This window comes from Crocodylus porosus, unplaced genomic scaffold, assembly GCF_001723895.1.
Source record: "Crocodylus porosus isolate Cpor-Errol unplaced genomic scaffold, CroPor_comp1, whole genome shotgun sequence".
Lineage (NCBI taxonomy): Eukaryota > Metazoa > Chordata > Crocodylia > Crocodylidae > Crocodylus > Crocodylus porosus.
The window spans coordinates 75,367,984-75,382,376 of record NW_017728949.1 but is presented as its reverse complement, the minus strand read 5'-3'; positions in this window follow the sequence as shown (position 1 = coordinate 75,382,376).

The window sequence follows — 14,393 nt, the reverse complement described above, 5'->3', positions numbered from 1 at the left end:
TGCTGGATTGATTACCACAAACTTGTGGAGGCCAGTAGTATACAAAAGGCAGAAGGCAGGGCAGGGTGGCACCTTGGAGACTAACAGTTACAGAGTCTGTTAGTCTCTAAGGGTGCCAGTACACAAGCATGGAGGTTTCCCTAATGCACTGCAGTTAACTGAGTCTGCTGCAGCATGATTGACAGATGAATCAAGTCCGCTGGAGTGTGGTAATTACTGCACTCCAGCCAGCCTCTGCCTTATGTATCACGCTTGAAAATGGTGACGGGGTGCTTGAACTAAAGCTCGTTGAATGAGTTTTAGATAGTGTCCCCACTGCTATTTTGAAGCATGGGGATGCTGATGCATGAGAAATAGAGGCTCTTTAATTACAGCTGCCCTAAGTAAAGCATCCCCCACCCCTGGAGCATGTGTAAAAGTGCCCTAAGGTACCACCTGGTCCTACCTTCTGCCTGACTTCAGACTATCACAGTTTACTGTCTCTCTGGCTTCCAAAAGCAGCGAGACAAATGTATGAAGGAGGAGTCCTTTAGGAGCTATTAAACACAATATTCAGGGATGTAACCTTCGTCTTGGGAACCTCTAAGCCTACAGTAACTGAGAGGATATGACAGGTGATGGATAACTACATATACCCTCTTTCTAAAGAAACAATTACTTGCCACTCCTAAAAACAAGTTACGTGGTCCAGATGTAACAGATCACAGATTCACAGAAGTTTAGGGATGGAAAGGACATCGTGAGATCATTGGGTCCAGCCCCCTCTGCTCTGGGCAGGAAAGACTTCTGGGGTCAAATAACCCCATCAAGGTGTGCATCCAGTCTCCTTTTGAAGAGCTCCAGGGTAGATGTCTGCTCCACCCCTGCTTGGAGTCTGTTCCAGAGTCTGGCCACACAAACTGTGAAGAAATTTTTCCTTATATCCAGGCTGAAACCTGATTTTAGGAGTTTATGACCGTTGCTCCTGGTTTTCCCCTGGGACACTATGGTCAATGGTTGTTTGCCTAGCCCCTAAAGCTCTCCCTGATATATTTGTAAGCTGCCACCAAATCCCCTCAAAGTCTTTTCTTTTCTAGGCTGAACAGTTCTTTATCTGTCAGCCTTGCCCTCATATGGCTTGCTCCAAATCATAGGAGTGCCTCTTCTCTGGACTCTCTGAAGCTTCTCCACATCCTTCTTTAAATATGGCATCCAGAACTGGATGCAGTACTCCAGCTGCAGCCTCACCAATGCTGAGTAGAGTGGAATAATACCTTCCTTAGTTTTGCTTGAGATGCTTCAGTTGATGCATGCCAGTGTATTGTTTGCTCTGCTAAGTGTAGCATCACACTAGTTGCTCATTTATTTTATTGTCAGTTATGACCCCCCAGGTCCCTTTCGGACATGGTACGAGCTAGCATAGCAGCACTGAGCCTGTAAGCTTGTTCTGGATTTTTGGTTCCATCTGGGTTCATTTCTGTAGCCAGTTTTCTATGCATCTGACCCATCAGACGAAGTATCCAAGAGTGCTTGCCTAATTTCAAGTGCCAGTGGTCTTGGGGCAAATTTTGTCTTCATATGCCTCCTTTGATTTAAATGAGAACCATGAATTGTGCACCTGAATAAAGAATGTGGGTTTTAAATATGGTTTAAATTGATGTGGTCACACCACCCATGACAAAGCTAGAAATACGTGATGCAGGACTCGACTATTTTGGACTATTAGTTTATTACACAATAGAGTGGTCATTTATCCTTGATTGTCTTCAAAATTATCTGAGGGCTTAGCAATAGTTAAAAAATGCCTTGAAGGAGGATGAAACCACATCACTGTTACAGACTTACCAGTACAAGTCAAGAAAATCTATTGCTTACTCTCATCTTCTTTCCTATGGAAACCTTGCTAATGAGATCAATTCTGGAGGCAGCTGCCTTGATCCACAATAGTAAAAGTCCTTCTGTTGGCAACTAAATAAAGCTAAATACCTTAAAGCTATGTTAAGAATTTGTACTCCAATGTGAGGTGAATAGACAACCTGGTTTTGCTGAAGCAATACTACTCTTAAGAGTGTCATGTTTTGTTTGCCTACTAAAAATGGCCTGTAACTGTTCTTTTAACATAACATCCTTTCTTTCTGTCCTGCTGTGAATTGGAAACTGCATCCTTTCTCAATGTGACATGTAATTCAGATCAAGATTGTATCAAGCATGGGTAAAAGGAAAAAAAGCAAACATCACTGAAAACGTTTTGTTAAATTTTGACATTCAGAGCATCTACTTGAAAATATTATTAAGATAATTGGGTGCTAAATGCATGTGCAGTGTTTCACCTTTCCTGCAGTTAAAGAATGAAACTTGGAATCAACCATTCTTCCTTTTGAATGTTTAAATAAACATTGTTGGAAATTGGCCAATTTCTACTGAATGAGAGAACTCTGGGAACTAATGGCTAAAATAGTTGTGAGGAAGAATGGACAAGTCTTTACATCATTAACTGAGAACTTGGACGATCTGGGTTCTAGACCTTGTTCTATATATTTTGAGTGAACTTCAACAAGCCACCTAACTTCTTAGTTATCTCATTTTCCCACTTCTAAAACTGCGGTAATACTCAGATCACAGATACGTTTGAAGGATAAACACACACGCGCACACACACACACACACACACACACCCCCATATTAACACCTGAAAGTGAGTGGTGTACCCATTTATGAATTCCCTGAAGTAGTGGAAGATGGTGATGAGAAATGTTACTTCTTTAATGGAGACTGAAATTAACAAAAAATCTGGGCTAGATCTCCAGCTATTAGAAATCTGTCTAGCTTGGGGTGGGCAAAATATGACCTGCAGGGCAGATCTATCCTACAGAAGGCTTTTGTCCAGCATGCAGTGGGTCCCTCGGTGCCACCTGGCCCAGGCACTGTTAGGCGATGGCAGGTCCTGCCACTCCCTGGGTATGCAGTGGGACTAGGGCAGTTCTGCAGATGAGGCAGACAAGGTGGTGGTGGCTTCTAGGCAGACAAGGTGGCGGCAGCTTCTTCATCTGCCATTGCCACTTGAGACAGCCCTGCAGTACCAGTGGGGACCCACGCCACATTCCCAGCATAGGGCATCCCATGCCTGCTCTGGACTTAGCTGCTCATGATAAGCAGCATCAGCATCCACCAGGCAGAAACTGTTGCTCAGTGTGGCAGGAAAAACAAACTCTCACCCTTGCTGCTGCCCAGTGCTCCCTGTGACAGCCACCTGGAGCCCACTCTGGACTGCCCTGCATCTGCTGTGAGCTGCCATTGCTGCCCCACCAGGCAGCTTGGAGGTGGCAGTGGCAGTGCAGAGCAGACATAGTTCAGCCCATTGCAGGCTCTGGGTGACTGTAGCAGGGAGCGCTGGGCAGCAGCAAGGTGGGGCTGCTTTTCCCCTGTGCTGGGCAACAGTTTCTGCATGGTTGTTGCTGATGTTTAGTGTAAGCAGGCAAACCAGAGCTGATCCACCCCCACCAGGGTGAGTCTAGAGCAGGCACAGCATGGGGCAGGGACTGTGTGCTGTTGGAAGTTGTGGGAGGGCTCTGGACTGTTGCAGGGTGGGAACAGGTGTTGACTGGCTCAGGGCAGTACACTCAGGGATGTCCCATGCACACTGTACCATACCCACAAACCGCCTCCTGCAAACCCCACAACCACACCCTCCCCCACACAAACACTGTATCCACCCGCACCCTTCCCCATATTCCCCCACAAACCTCACACCCTTCCCCAGATGTACCCCCCTAAACACCCATGTGCCTCTGGGGCAAGCCCCACTTACTGCTGTGTGCACACACCCCACCACACACATGCGGCCATACCCTGTACACACACATGTCCCCAGCCACCCTCCCCCTCCACACATCCTACAAACCCCATACCAACCCACACACATAGACAAAAATTCCCACAAATACACTCCCCACAACCCCCCATACCCATCCACACACACCCCTACAGCCCTCCCCATACTACATACCCACCCTTCCAATATACAAGAGTAAGACTTCATTTTGAGCTATTATGCCATCACCTCTATATAAACAATGCAAACACACACAAATCAGGGCAAAATTTGTTTTTAATAAAATTAAAATACATTATTGTGGATGTTTTATTTTTATTCTATAATTTGTTTTTTTTCCCCAGTTCCAAGATGGCAAACCCCCTTCCCAAATGGAGTGCTTCTGGGACAAGGGCAAAGACTTCTGGTGGCAAAAGTCAGGGATGAGTGAATAGGACTTCCAGTCCCAAGATGGTGACCAAGAAGTGAGGGGAGGTGTACCTGTCAAGGGGCATGGCTAACCGTGTGGTCCTCAACAGCTCACCAAAGCTCATTATGCAGCCCTAATTCCTGCCCCTGGCCTAGTTATACTACAGTCAGTAGAGAGTGGTGTATTGATTTATACCCCTCAGGGATCTGTCCAAAGTTTCTGTGAATTCAAAATTCTCAGAGTTTAAGATTATGGGGTTGGGTTTAAATCTATCAACAAATGTATGGTGTATGTATCCCTTTGCCTCAGTAGGTTTCATGCTATTGTGGTCACTAGTCGGTACTAATGTTACTGAAATGACATTAGTAGCAGAGAGAAGTGATTCAGCCTTTCTGAGAGAGAAGAAATCTTGAAAAAAATAATATCACTTCTCTTGGAAAGTTATTCAGGCATCTATTAGTAGAGGGGGTTTACAGGGTAAATACAGAGCCAAACAATTTAATGTTTTCTTCTTTTGTAGATGTGGATGAGGATCATAGAAAAGGACAAGGATTGTGTATGTGCTTGACCGTGCATAAGGATTAGGAGGAAAAGAAGTCCTCAATGAAGACTGAAAGCAAAGGAGAAATGGTGACTCACTGATGGTGAAAAGAGAATATAGCATGAAGGAATTCGTCTTCCACAGTGGGGTAAAATCTGGGCCCTGCGAAAGTCAATAGCAAAACTCCTGTTGACTCCACTGGGGAATATTTGCTATTGATCTCACATCCCATTATTCTCTGGAAGATCCAAAGGACCAGAGTAGAACTGCCTTCTTCTATTGAAATAAATAGGATATTTATTTATTTATATATTTATGTGTGGAACAGGGGTATTTATATGACAAAGCACAGAAGCTAATACTCACATCTGGGATCCAATACTGTGACCTGCTGAACACCCTTCTCTCCTGGTACATCAAGTCAGCAGGAGGTTCATGCAACTTAGTTTCATAAAAGTATTGATAGATAATATAGTTATTCTGACATTAAATAAAACTCTGTTGTACAAGGATACAGAAGTTCCTGGTGAGCCACGTGGAACGGAATTCACTTAGATGCAACTAGATCTTTTATTTGACCAACATTGGAATAGACCTAGACAAGCTTTGGAATGCAATGCATTCTTCTTCAGGTTTTATAACTGAAAAGAAATTGCGATCACTTTTCCAAATTTGTTAGTTGGTAATTGGAAAGCTTTTAACCCCCCCTTCCTCCCTCTCCTCCCCCCAAAACAGCATTTTGTTATAAATTTAGGCATGTTTTGTACCTGACAGATAGGAGCTTACATATTATTACATGACAAAACTTAGAGTAAAATGATACATTTTCCTTTAGATCTCACTGTCTGGCATCAGCAAGTTTATTCAGGCAGTGGAAATCCCTTATTAAATACATTTTTCAAAACTTCCTGCAATAGTGTTTATTTATAGATTACAGGGGAGATAATCAGTGCTTTCCACTCATATTCGCTTAGTTCTTCCTAATGATACCTAGTCACACTCAGTCATGGTCATGCATACTCTGTTCCACTCAGAGTAAATTCTATTCACAGTAAATTTGAATTCACACTTCATAGTCAATCATTTAACTCATTCACATCAGTCATACTGAATCAATATTCTTTTTTTTAATGCTCACTCCTTTCATTTCACATTTACTTTTCAACATCTGTAAGTGTGCTCATTTGCTCAGGGTGTCTTTCTATCAGGAACTTGGTTGTCACTAATTTGAACCATTCCATTATTCAGGCCCTAACATGGTTAAGGTAGCAATGATACACGCATATTACAGTATCATTTTTGTTTATGGAAACGAAGCAGATGTGTATTTTTTTTCCTGATTTCAGCAAATTTTGGTGTTGGGAAGTGGAGTGTAAACTATATGCGATATGTATCTAATAGCCTTAGGTTGTTCATTTTGATCATTTGATCATTTTGATTAAATGGAGGTGAACCTTCTTTTTCTATATAATTTGATTCTAAAAAAATATGAAGTACTATGAAAACAGGTTGGGATGCTAATTATACTTTTATGGGCAGATATTAAGAAAATTCTTAGCATTGCAGTGAGTACGATAGAGTTCATTTATTAAAGACTTTTTGTAAAAGAACTTTCCTAACATTTGTATTTACAGAACATATATTTTATTTTTTGGATTCTAAAAGAACAAGTGTGGTGAATTGTTCTCATAGATCTGGATAGATTCTCTGGTTTAGTCAGTTGCATTTAATACAAGACTAAATGTTGGATGAGGGTTTGTGACATATTTGTGTCCTCTGTTGGCGTGTGGGTACAAGGACGCATTTACTGAGTACATCTACATGCATAATTAGCATGCAGCAATAAACTCTGGTGCAGTTTGCCCCAGCTCCCTGATCATTCCCCCAAGCTCTCAGTTTGATTCCCCAGATCCCAGTCATTCCCCTCAGCCCCCACAGCTTCTCCCAGGGCTGCCAGCACTGCCTGCCTCACCCCAGTGGGGGGGAGGGCAGCAGGGGGAAGCAGCCGTGCCTTGAGCTGGCAGCCCTGGTAGAAGCCACAGGAGCTGGAAAGAATGATTGGGGAGCTGGGGAATCAAACCAGGAGCTGAGGGGAAGCCCCTGTTTGTTCCCCCCAGCTCCTGGTTCAATGGCCTAGCTCCCCAATCATTCCCCCCAGCCTCTGCAGCTTCTTTCGGGGGTGCCAGCATTGCCTTCCTCACTGCAGTGGGGGTCAGCCAGGGGAGCAGCTGGATAAGCTGCAGCTTCTCCCAGGGCTGCGAACTTAAGCTGGGCTTTGTCTGGCTGCTCCCACCAGCACTGCCTAGTTTCCTGCCTGTAGAGTCTATGGTTGAATCTCTCTGAATCAATTCAGAGGCTTCCAGTTTGATTGGGAGAGAATAATGGGTCTCCCGATTTGATCTGGATTCAGAGTTTTTGTTGCCGAATCGGGCTGCACCTTCTCCAAATTGAATCAGCTACTGAAGCTTTGCACAGCCCTACTGCACGTGCGTCCATGGAGAGCAGAACGATGAGAAAGATGGGCACCTGAACTGCTGGATCAACAAACATCTAAGACTACACCCAGCTTAGTTTTTTGACTTCCTGTATTGGGCTTTATACCAGAATGAAGTTAAGATTTGGCTTCAAGAAGTAAAAGCTGGTAGATACAGAGAGGACTGTGATCAATTGTTCTCTGTGGCTACTGGGGCAAAGATAAGAAGGAATCTGCCTAATTTGTAGCACAGATGCTTTAGGCTAAGGACAGAAACTGCACATAAACCAGTGTAAGTGATGGAAAACTGGTTCAAATCTGTAACACAACAGAAGTTCAGTGAACATAAGCCACTTTCAAAATAGCCAAAACTAGTAAGATAAACCTGGATGGATGTAGTATCAGAATTAACTGATTTGGATGAAATCAGTTAATTGAACTTTTGTCCTGTATCCCCTTCAGATTCAAGCTATCTGCTTCAGCCGAGCACAGAGGCATGCTTTAGTGTCTCACTGGATTCTGGTCTGGGTCACTGTAGGTATATGGCTGCATTTCTGGAATCAAATGTGAATGCCCGTTCACTTGCTTATCAGTTTGATCTACACAGCTTAGACTAACCTGTGAAGACTGAGTCAATTCAGCCTCAGACTTTTTGACTGTCTGAAATTAGCCCAAGGGTGAATTCTAGGAGAAACACTTTACCTGTTAGGATGATGAAACATTACAACAGGCTATCTGGTGGTACTATGACATCTCTCAATGGGGCTATTAAGAACAATTAGACCACTTTTCATCAGAGCTGGTTTAGGTTCAGTTGATCCTATCTCTGGGTAGGAAGCTAGACTAGATGATCTCTTGAGGTCCCTGGATGCCCTACATTTCTGTGATTATTACCAGAAGACTATTATAATGTGCATTTAAAAAAATCTATTGCATCAAGTTAATAGAATTGGAGTTGACCAACTCATAGTGGACAAAAGAATTAGATATTTTAAATGTATCCATGGCACTGGCAAAAGATGGGAAAGAAAACATTTAATGTACTGCTATTATTCTCACTGTTATGCTGCTATCATACTAGTATGAAGTAAAAAGCAGCAGTCCTGAAGGAGAGTTGATGAGATCCAGGGTCCTGAGGAAGAGAAGTTCTATGAGGAATATGCCTTTCATTTCTGCCATTTAGCATAAAATGTTTCAAAAAGAAGCAGCAGCAACAACTCAGAGGCTCAGAAGAGCTGCCAACAGCTAAAGTAATTAAGGAAATGAGTCCAGATTGTTGCAGACTAAAGTAAAGTGGCCTGATGCCATCAAGAACAACAAGTCGTATATTTGCTAAATCAAGGTGGGGAAAGGGACAAGAAGCCCTCTCCTTTTGTGATGTCAGCTAAAGCATCAGGCAGAGTCTCAGTGCCCAGGCGCAGAGAAGGGGCCCATTTCCTCTCTCGTTTCTTGGGCACAACCAACTACATAGGAAGATAGGTATAGCAAGACAGCACACATGCCACATATAACTCCAGTTAGGATCTCTTGTGTATCCCTAAATCACCCTTTCTTGTTGCCGGCTTGTGAAACACAAAACTCTTTTGTATAGCATCTTTTATATAAAAGAACATCAAATGTTTTGTTCCAGTTAATTATATATGTGTGTCAAAGACTGGACTGGACCGGCTCCCACTGCAGCTAGTATAAGATCTTTGCTCACTGCAGTTGACTACAGAGTGAAACACGTCCAAACGTACATAGGGTAACATACACTATACAGACAGCATCTGCATGTCATACAGTTGTCACTGAGTCATTCCTGTGGGTATTAATGCAGGGGTACTCTAGAAAGAGTTTTGTATGGCATTTAATTATCATTCCAAATGTAGTGATGAGAATGAAAGAAACAAAAGGAAAGGACAAACACTCAAGGAAGAACCAATAAACAAATCCCGTAATGCCTTTTGGCATAAATAATGCCTTTCATCTCACAGAATATTCTCTTCACCCTCAGACTTTTGTTTTAGATACAGTTCTTTTAAAAGAGAGATTTCTGTGTCAATTAAAGGAATACACTTGGACTTTCATTCCTTAGCGTGTGCTTAGCAGATGTTCAAAAAAACAAAGTTTACCCAAACATTTCTGAGGCTGGAGTTTGTATATAAAATCCCTCTCTTTTTTCAAAGGGTACCAAATTAACTTTTTTTCTCACCAATATAAATATTTTGTACTGCAATTAGCTGCATAATGCTGCAGTACATATGATTAAACAGGGCACACTTATTCACTGCACTTTGAGCCATGCCTTTACAGTAGCTCCTCCACCCAATATTTTAGAAATCAACTGCATTTTTTTATCAGAAAATAAATCTAAATATGGGAATAATTCCCAAACCTGTTTATTTTGAAAAGTGGTTTGCAGTCTAATAGCATGGCTTTAATGAATGTCCATTAGCTTTGTTTTAGATTTATTTTTCTGAGTCATTCTTTGATTTTCAAAACATTTTGGTCATCCACAGACTTGAAGTCTCCTTCCAGGAGAAACATTGAAGAATCAAGTGCATCTCTCCTTCCTTTTAAAATTCCCCTTCAGGGCAATGCACACACAGTGACCCTGGCTTTTGACAAACCTTAGCTGAACAAAATGTAACAAGCCCTGTATATTTTGAGCAGCATTTTCTATTCTGACAGAGACAGCTCAGTAGCATTTGATGTCTGCTTGCTGGTCATAGATAATGGTGCATCTTGGGACCATTGTCATTCCTGTCAATAAGATGGCCTGGGGGGACATGCAACAAAGCTACCTTTTGATTCACCGTTTTTCCTTCCTTCCCAAGACATTTGTAAGCCTGTGGTCAGCTAGGTCACTTTATTTCATCCTGATGTGCCTTGATAATAGCATCATGTCTAACAAAAAATTTTGACAGACCATCGATGTGTGTTTCTTTGGTTTCTATGTTGTTTTCCATGCTTTCTCAATGTCAAACAAGCTTTGAAAGCTACTGATTATGTTTGTTTGGACTGAATTTGACAAGATTCCTATTCTTTGAAGCAATTAAGCTCCTGAGGGTGGATCTTGGGATTTGAGTTAATTTTTGAGCATTGCAGGAAGCTACTCGAGCATATCACATGCTTTGCAGCATTTTGTGGTGGTGTTTTCATTGTGAGTTATGAAATACCTGAACTGAAAGGAAACTTGTAAGCTTTAGGGAGAAAAAAAGTCTGCACCAGATAAAAGCAAAAAGTTTGGCCTTTCTACAAATTTCCCATTTTATGCTAACAGTTGCGGAAATTCAACTAGTGAATTCCCCACAGAATTTAACTATTTTCAGACAATACTGGCTATCCATTTGTAGCATGTACTGTTTTGTGGTTGATCTGCTAAAATCCCCTGTTATGAAGTAATGGAGATGAAAGATAAAGTGTGATGTGATGCTGAATTGCCCATGAATAACAGCTACCAGCTGATAGCATGGATACTGATTACCTAAATCAGTTGCAGGCAATTTAGCATATCACAAATGAAATCAGTAATATTTTTTTGTTTCTCAGTGAGGTAAACTGGAAACATTGTTACTTTAGCTCAGTAAAGCATATCCAAATCTATTAAAACTAGAAACTAGTTTTTGGTAATCACAAATCACAAATCCAAGCCCTACCCTATATTACTGGGTGTGATGCTAACATGTTTGGTTTAACTTTTTTGGAATATCCAGACACACTTATCACAATCCATTTAATAGTAAAAAAAAAAAGGAAATGATAATTTGTTGTTAGAGGAAAAATAGGCCTTCCCTTGCTATTTTGTTCAATGCTTTAAGAAAATGTTGTCACCTTTAAACATGCATTGTAACATTTAGCACAAGGCTGGACAGGAGTTTTCCATCAAATTCCCTCTGCCCCTCCCCCCCATATTCCACTATATTTGCAGCAGATCTTGAAGATACTTTTCATATTTAATGAAGGTATTTTGGGTGCTCAAAAATCTGGCCCTTCTGGGGCAAGGGACTTTGTTATCATACATATCAGTGTAGTGCTTTGCAGGCTTGAAGAACTATACAAATTATTATCATTGTCATTATTATCATCATCACAAGTAAATGTCTTTGAAACTCCATAGGCCATGTATCTTTCTCAGAAAATATGAATCATTACTAAAGAAAAACAGGAAGTTAAATTAGTGATTATTGGCTGCCTTTCTTTTAGTTTTGAAAATAGATTGTTTGCTTATTTCACAGGTGAGGTGGGATGTGTTGATCTTCATTTTGTATTTTGTGAAATACTGGATTTCAGCAGCTGTCAGGTACTGTATGGTGTCCTCTGCTACTATGGTTCTGCAGAACTGATCCATAATGGTGTGAGTATATTTTGGAATATTATTTTTCTCTGTTTCTGATTTATAGAAAAAAACAAATCTCCAGTCTGAAAAAACAGTAGCGAGGCAACCAAACGTACACCATTTCGACTTATACTTTTGCTGTTGTAAATAGGAGCTACTGCTCTATAAAGTCAACAGAATTATACTTCATGTAAAACTAAAACAGTTAGGCCCAAGGAGTCTCCAATTATTGTCTTTATATCATTAAAAAGCTTTTGGAGACATATAAGCTAAATATATTATTTAAAAACAGGAGTGTGTTGGATAACTGGCTAACAGAAATGCATCATCTTGTCTACATCATTTTCTCTTCAGACAGTGTCAAAGTCTAAGTGAGACTCAGGAGATCAAGGTTTCTGATGGTCGAGGCTCTGTTTTGGCTTGCTGGTGGACCTTAAGATGATACTACATTCTTCCTATGGGTGTGTAAAAGCATTGCATTTCTACCAACAGAATCACTTTTAATGTGTTAGAAACCCACAGTGTACAAAGGTCCACAATGCTTAGTCATGTCTAAAAATGGATTGCCTGATGGAAAGTTCACCTTGTTCCATGGCATTTAAGTCAGTGTAATAGGGATTAGACAGGTTCAATGAAAGCTGTATACTTCCTCAAGCAATAGAAGCTCCATTACTATTCTCTGGCATCCCAGAACACATCACTCCACAACCCACCCTCCCTCCAGGCAGACACTCTGGGGCTGCTCCAGTAGCCCTACTGGGACTGGTCTGAAAGGGAATGGGAGCAGTAGGTAATGCTCTTCATCTCTTCCCCACACAAGGGATTGCCTAGTCTAGGAAACAGTTTGGGGGCTTTTCCCCCTGTTCCCTCTGTGCCTGGGGGACTATGGGGACTGGATTTTATGTGCCACATGAGGGACAAGTTTCCTCCTGAAGGACTTGAGGGCCCTGCCCATGTGTGGGGCTACAGTTTCCAGTGCTGATGTGTTTTGGGGGAGATGCCCTCTGACACAACAGCAAAGTCCTGCCCTTTGCAGCCCCACAGGCAGGGCTACAGATGCAAGGCTTTATATGTGCCCTGTGCTCCACAGTTTAAAACTAGTGCCTGTAGTCCCACCCTAGGCTGCTGGTGCCACTTTCGAAGTGTGGAATGTGGGCTACCTGCAGAGCCCTGCGCCTGCAATCACACTTGTGTAGTGATCAGAGACACAGACTTTGAAGTACCATGTGTGAGAAAAGCTCTCCCTTGCAGCACTTGAGAGCCCTGTGCCTGCAGTCTCATGTGTCCTGGCAGAGAACAGCTCAACTTTGCCCCTACTGAGACCGGTGACCTCTGAATTGACCCCTGATGGAACTAGATTGGCCCAACCCAAACCTGCACACCCAGGCCCACCAAAATTGAGCCAATGACCACCCAAACTGCCATCACCCAACCCACTAACACCCAGACTTCACCTAACCCACTAGCACCGAGAAATCAGCCAACCCAGACCAATGGCACCTGACCTCGACTAGACGCACCTACCTGTGCTGGAAAGGAAGTTGTTGGGAAGGGGGATGTAGGTCAGCCAATTGTCCTTGGCCTGTGTCCTCCAGTGCTGCCTACCATCTCCTTGCAGACAGTGGAGCAAAGCATGCTGTGGTGCATGTTCTGGGGCCCCTGGACTGGCAGGCAGCATGCAGCGCCCTGCCAAGCCGCACTGCATTGCTGCATGGGGCAGCTGCCACATGGGTGACAGGCAGGGGGGAAATCCCTGTTGCCCCCCACTGCCCTGCACTGCACAGGGGGGGAGCTCTGCCACAAGCCCTGATCATCACTGCCAGTGTTGGTGAGTGCGGTACATTTTTTTTTTTAAAGTGTTGGGCAAAGGATATGGCTGGGTAGGGCAGCTGTGGGGACTTCTCCAACAACTCCCCTCACCTGGGGACACAGCAGGCACAGCTGAGGAGCTGTGGGAGAACCTGCAGCCAGCTGGCTGTACCTGCCTCTCCCTGGCTGATCCAAATCTCTGAATCTCTCTGAATCTTTTCCAAATCGACTCAGAGGCTTCAAATTCAATTCAGACCTTTAAATGTGTCTCCTAATTTAATTCAGATTTGAAGATTTGGCCTCTGAATCAGGCTGAATCAGCAACCAAAGCTTTGTAGAGCCCTAATATTTCTGTTTCTACTTGCCTCCTTTCTATCATTAAAAATGATACAGCATACTTCCCTCTTTTCATTGTCCAGTTATTCTATCTATCTAGTATAAGCAAAAAAATTACTACTGCCTCTATTCATCACCTCTCCCACATCTTCCTCACAGGACATTGTTCAGACCCCAGATCCTGATAAGCAGAGTGGAAAGAGGGCTGTATCCATCTTTAATTGGTTGTTCAGCTAAGTAACGTATGAAATCTCTACGGGTATAAAATACCTTTGATTTTGCCTGGACCCATGAGTCAAAACTCTTAATTACATTGAGATATCTAGTTTTGTAGGAGCTTGGAGCACTGTTTCTTGTTAAAAACAAAACCTTCAAAGCAAGTGAGAGCCTTCAGTATCTTGGAGTTTGTACCACAAGATAAAAAAATAGTTAAATAACTCTCTGAACCTGTATAGTAGACAAGAAAGCTTCTGGTTGTACTAGAAAATATTGAACTTATGAACTGTTGATGACAACTAGTCCAGTCCTCCTCCATCCATGATAAACTAGACTAAATCCATCTCTTTTCATCTTGGCATGGTTGGTTAATAGGTGTCAAGTCTAGCTTTGAAGATCTTCATTGACAGCATTTCTAAAAATTCCCTTGGAAGCTCATTCTGTTACTTTTTTTTCCTTAATATTTAACCTTACTAC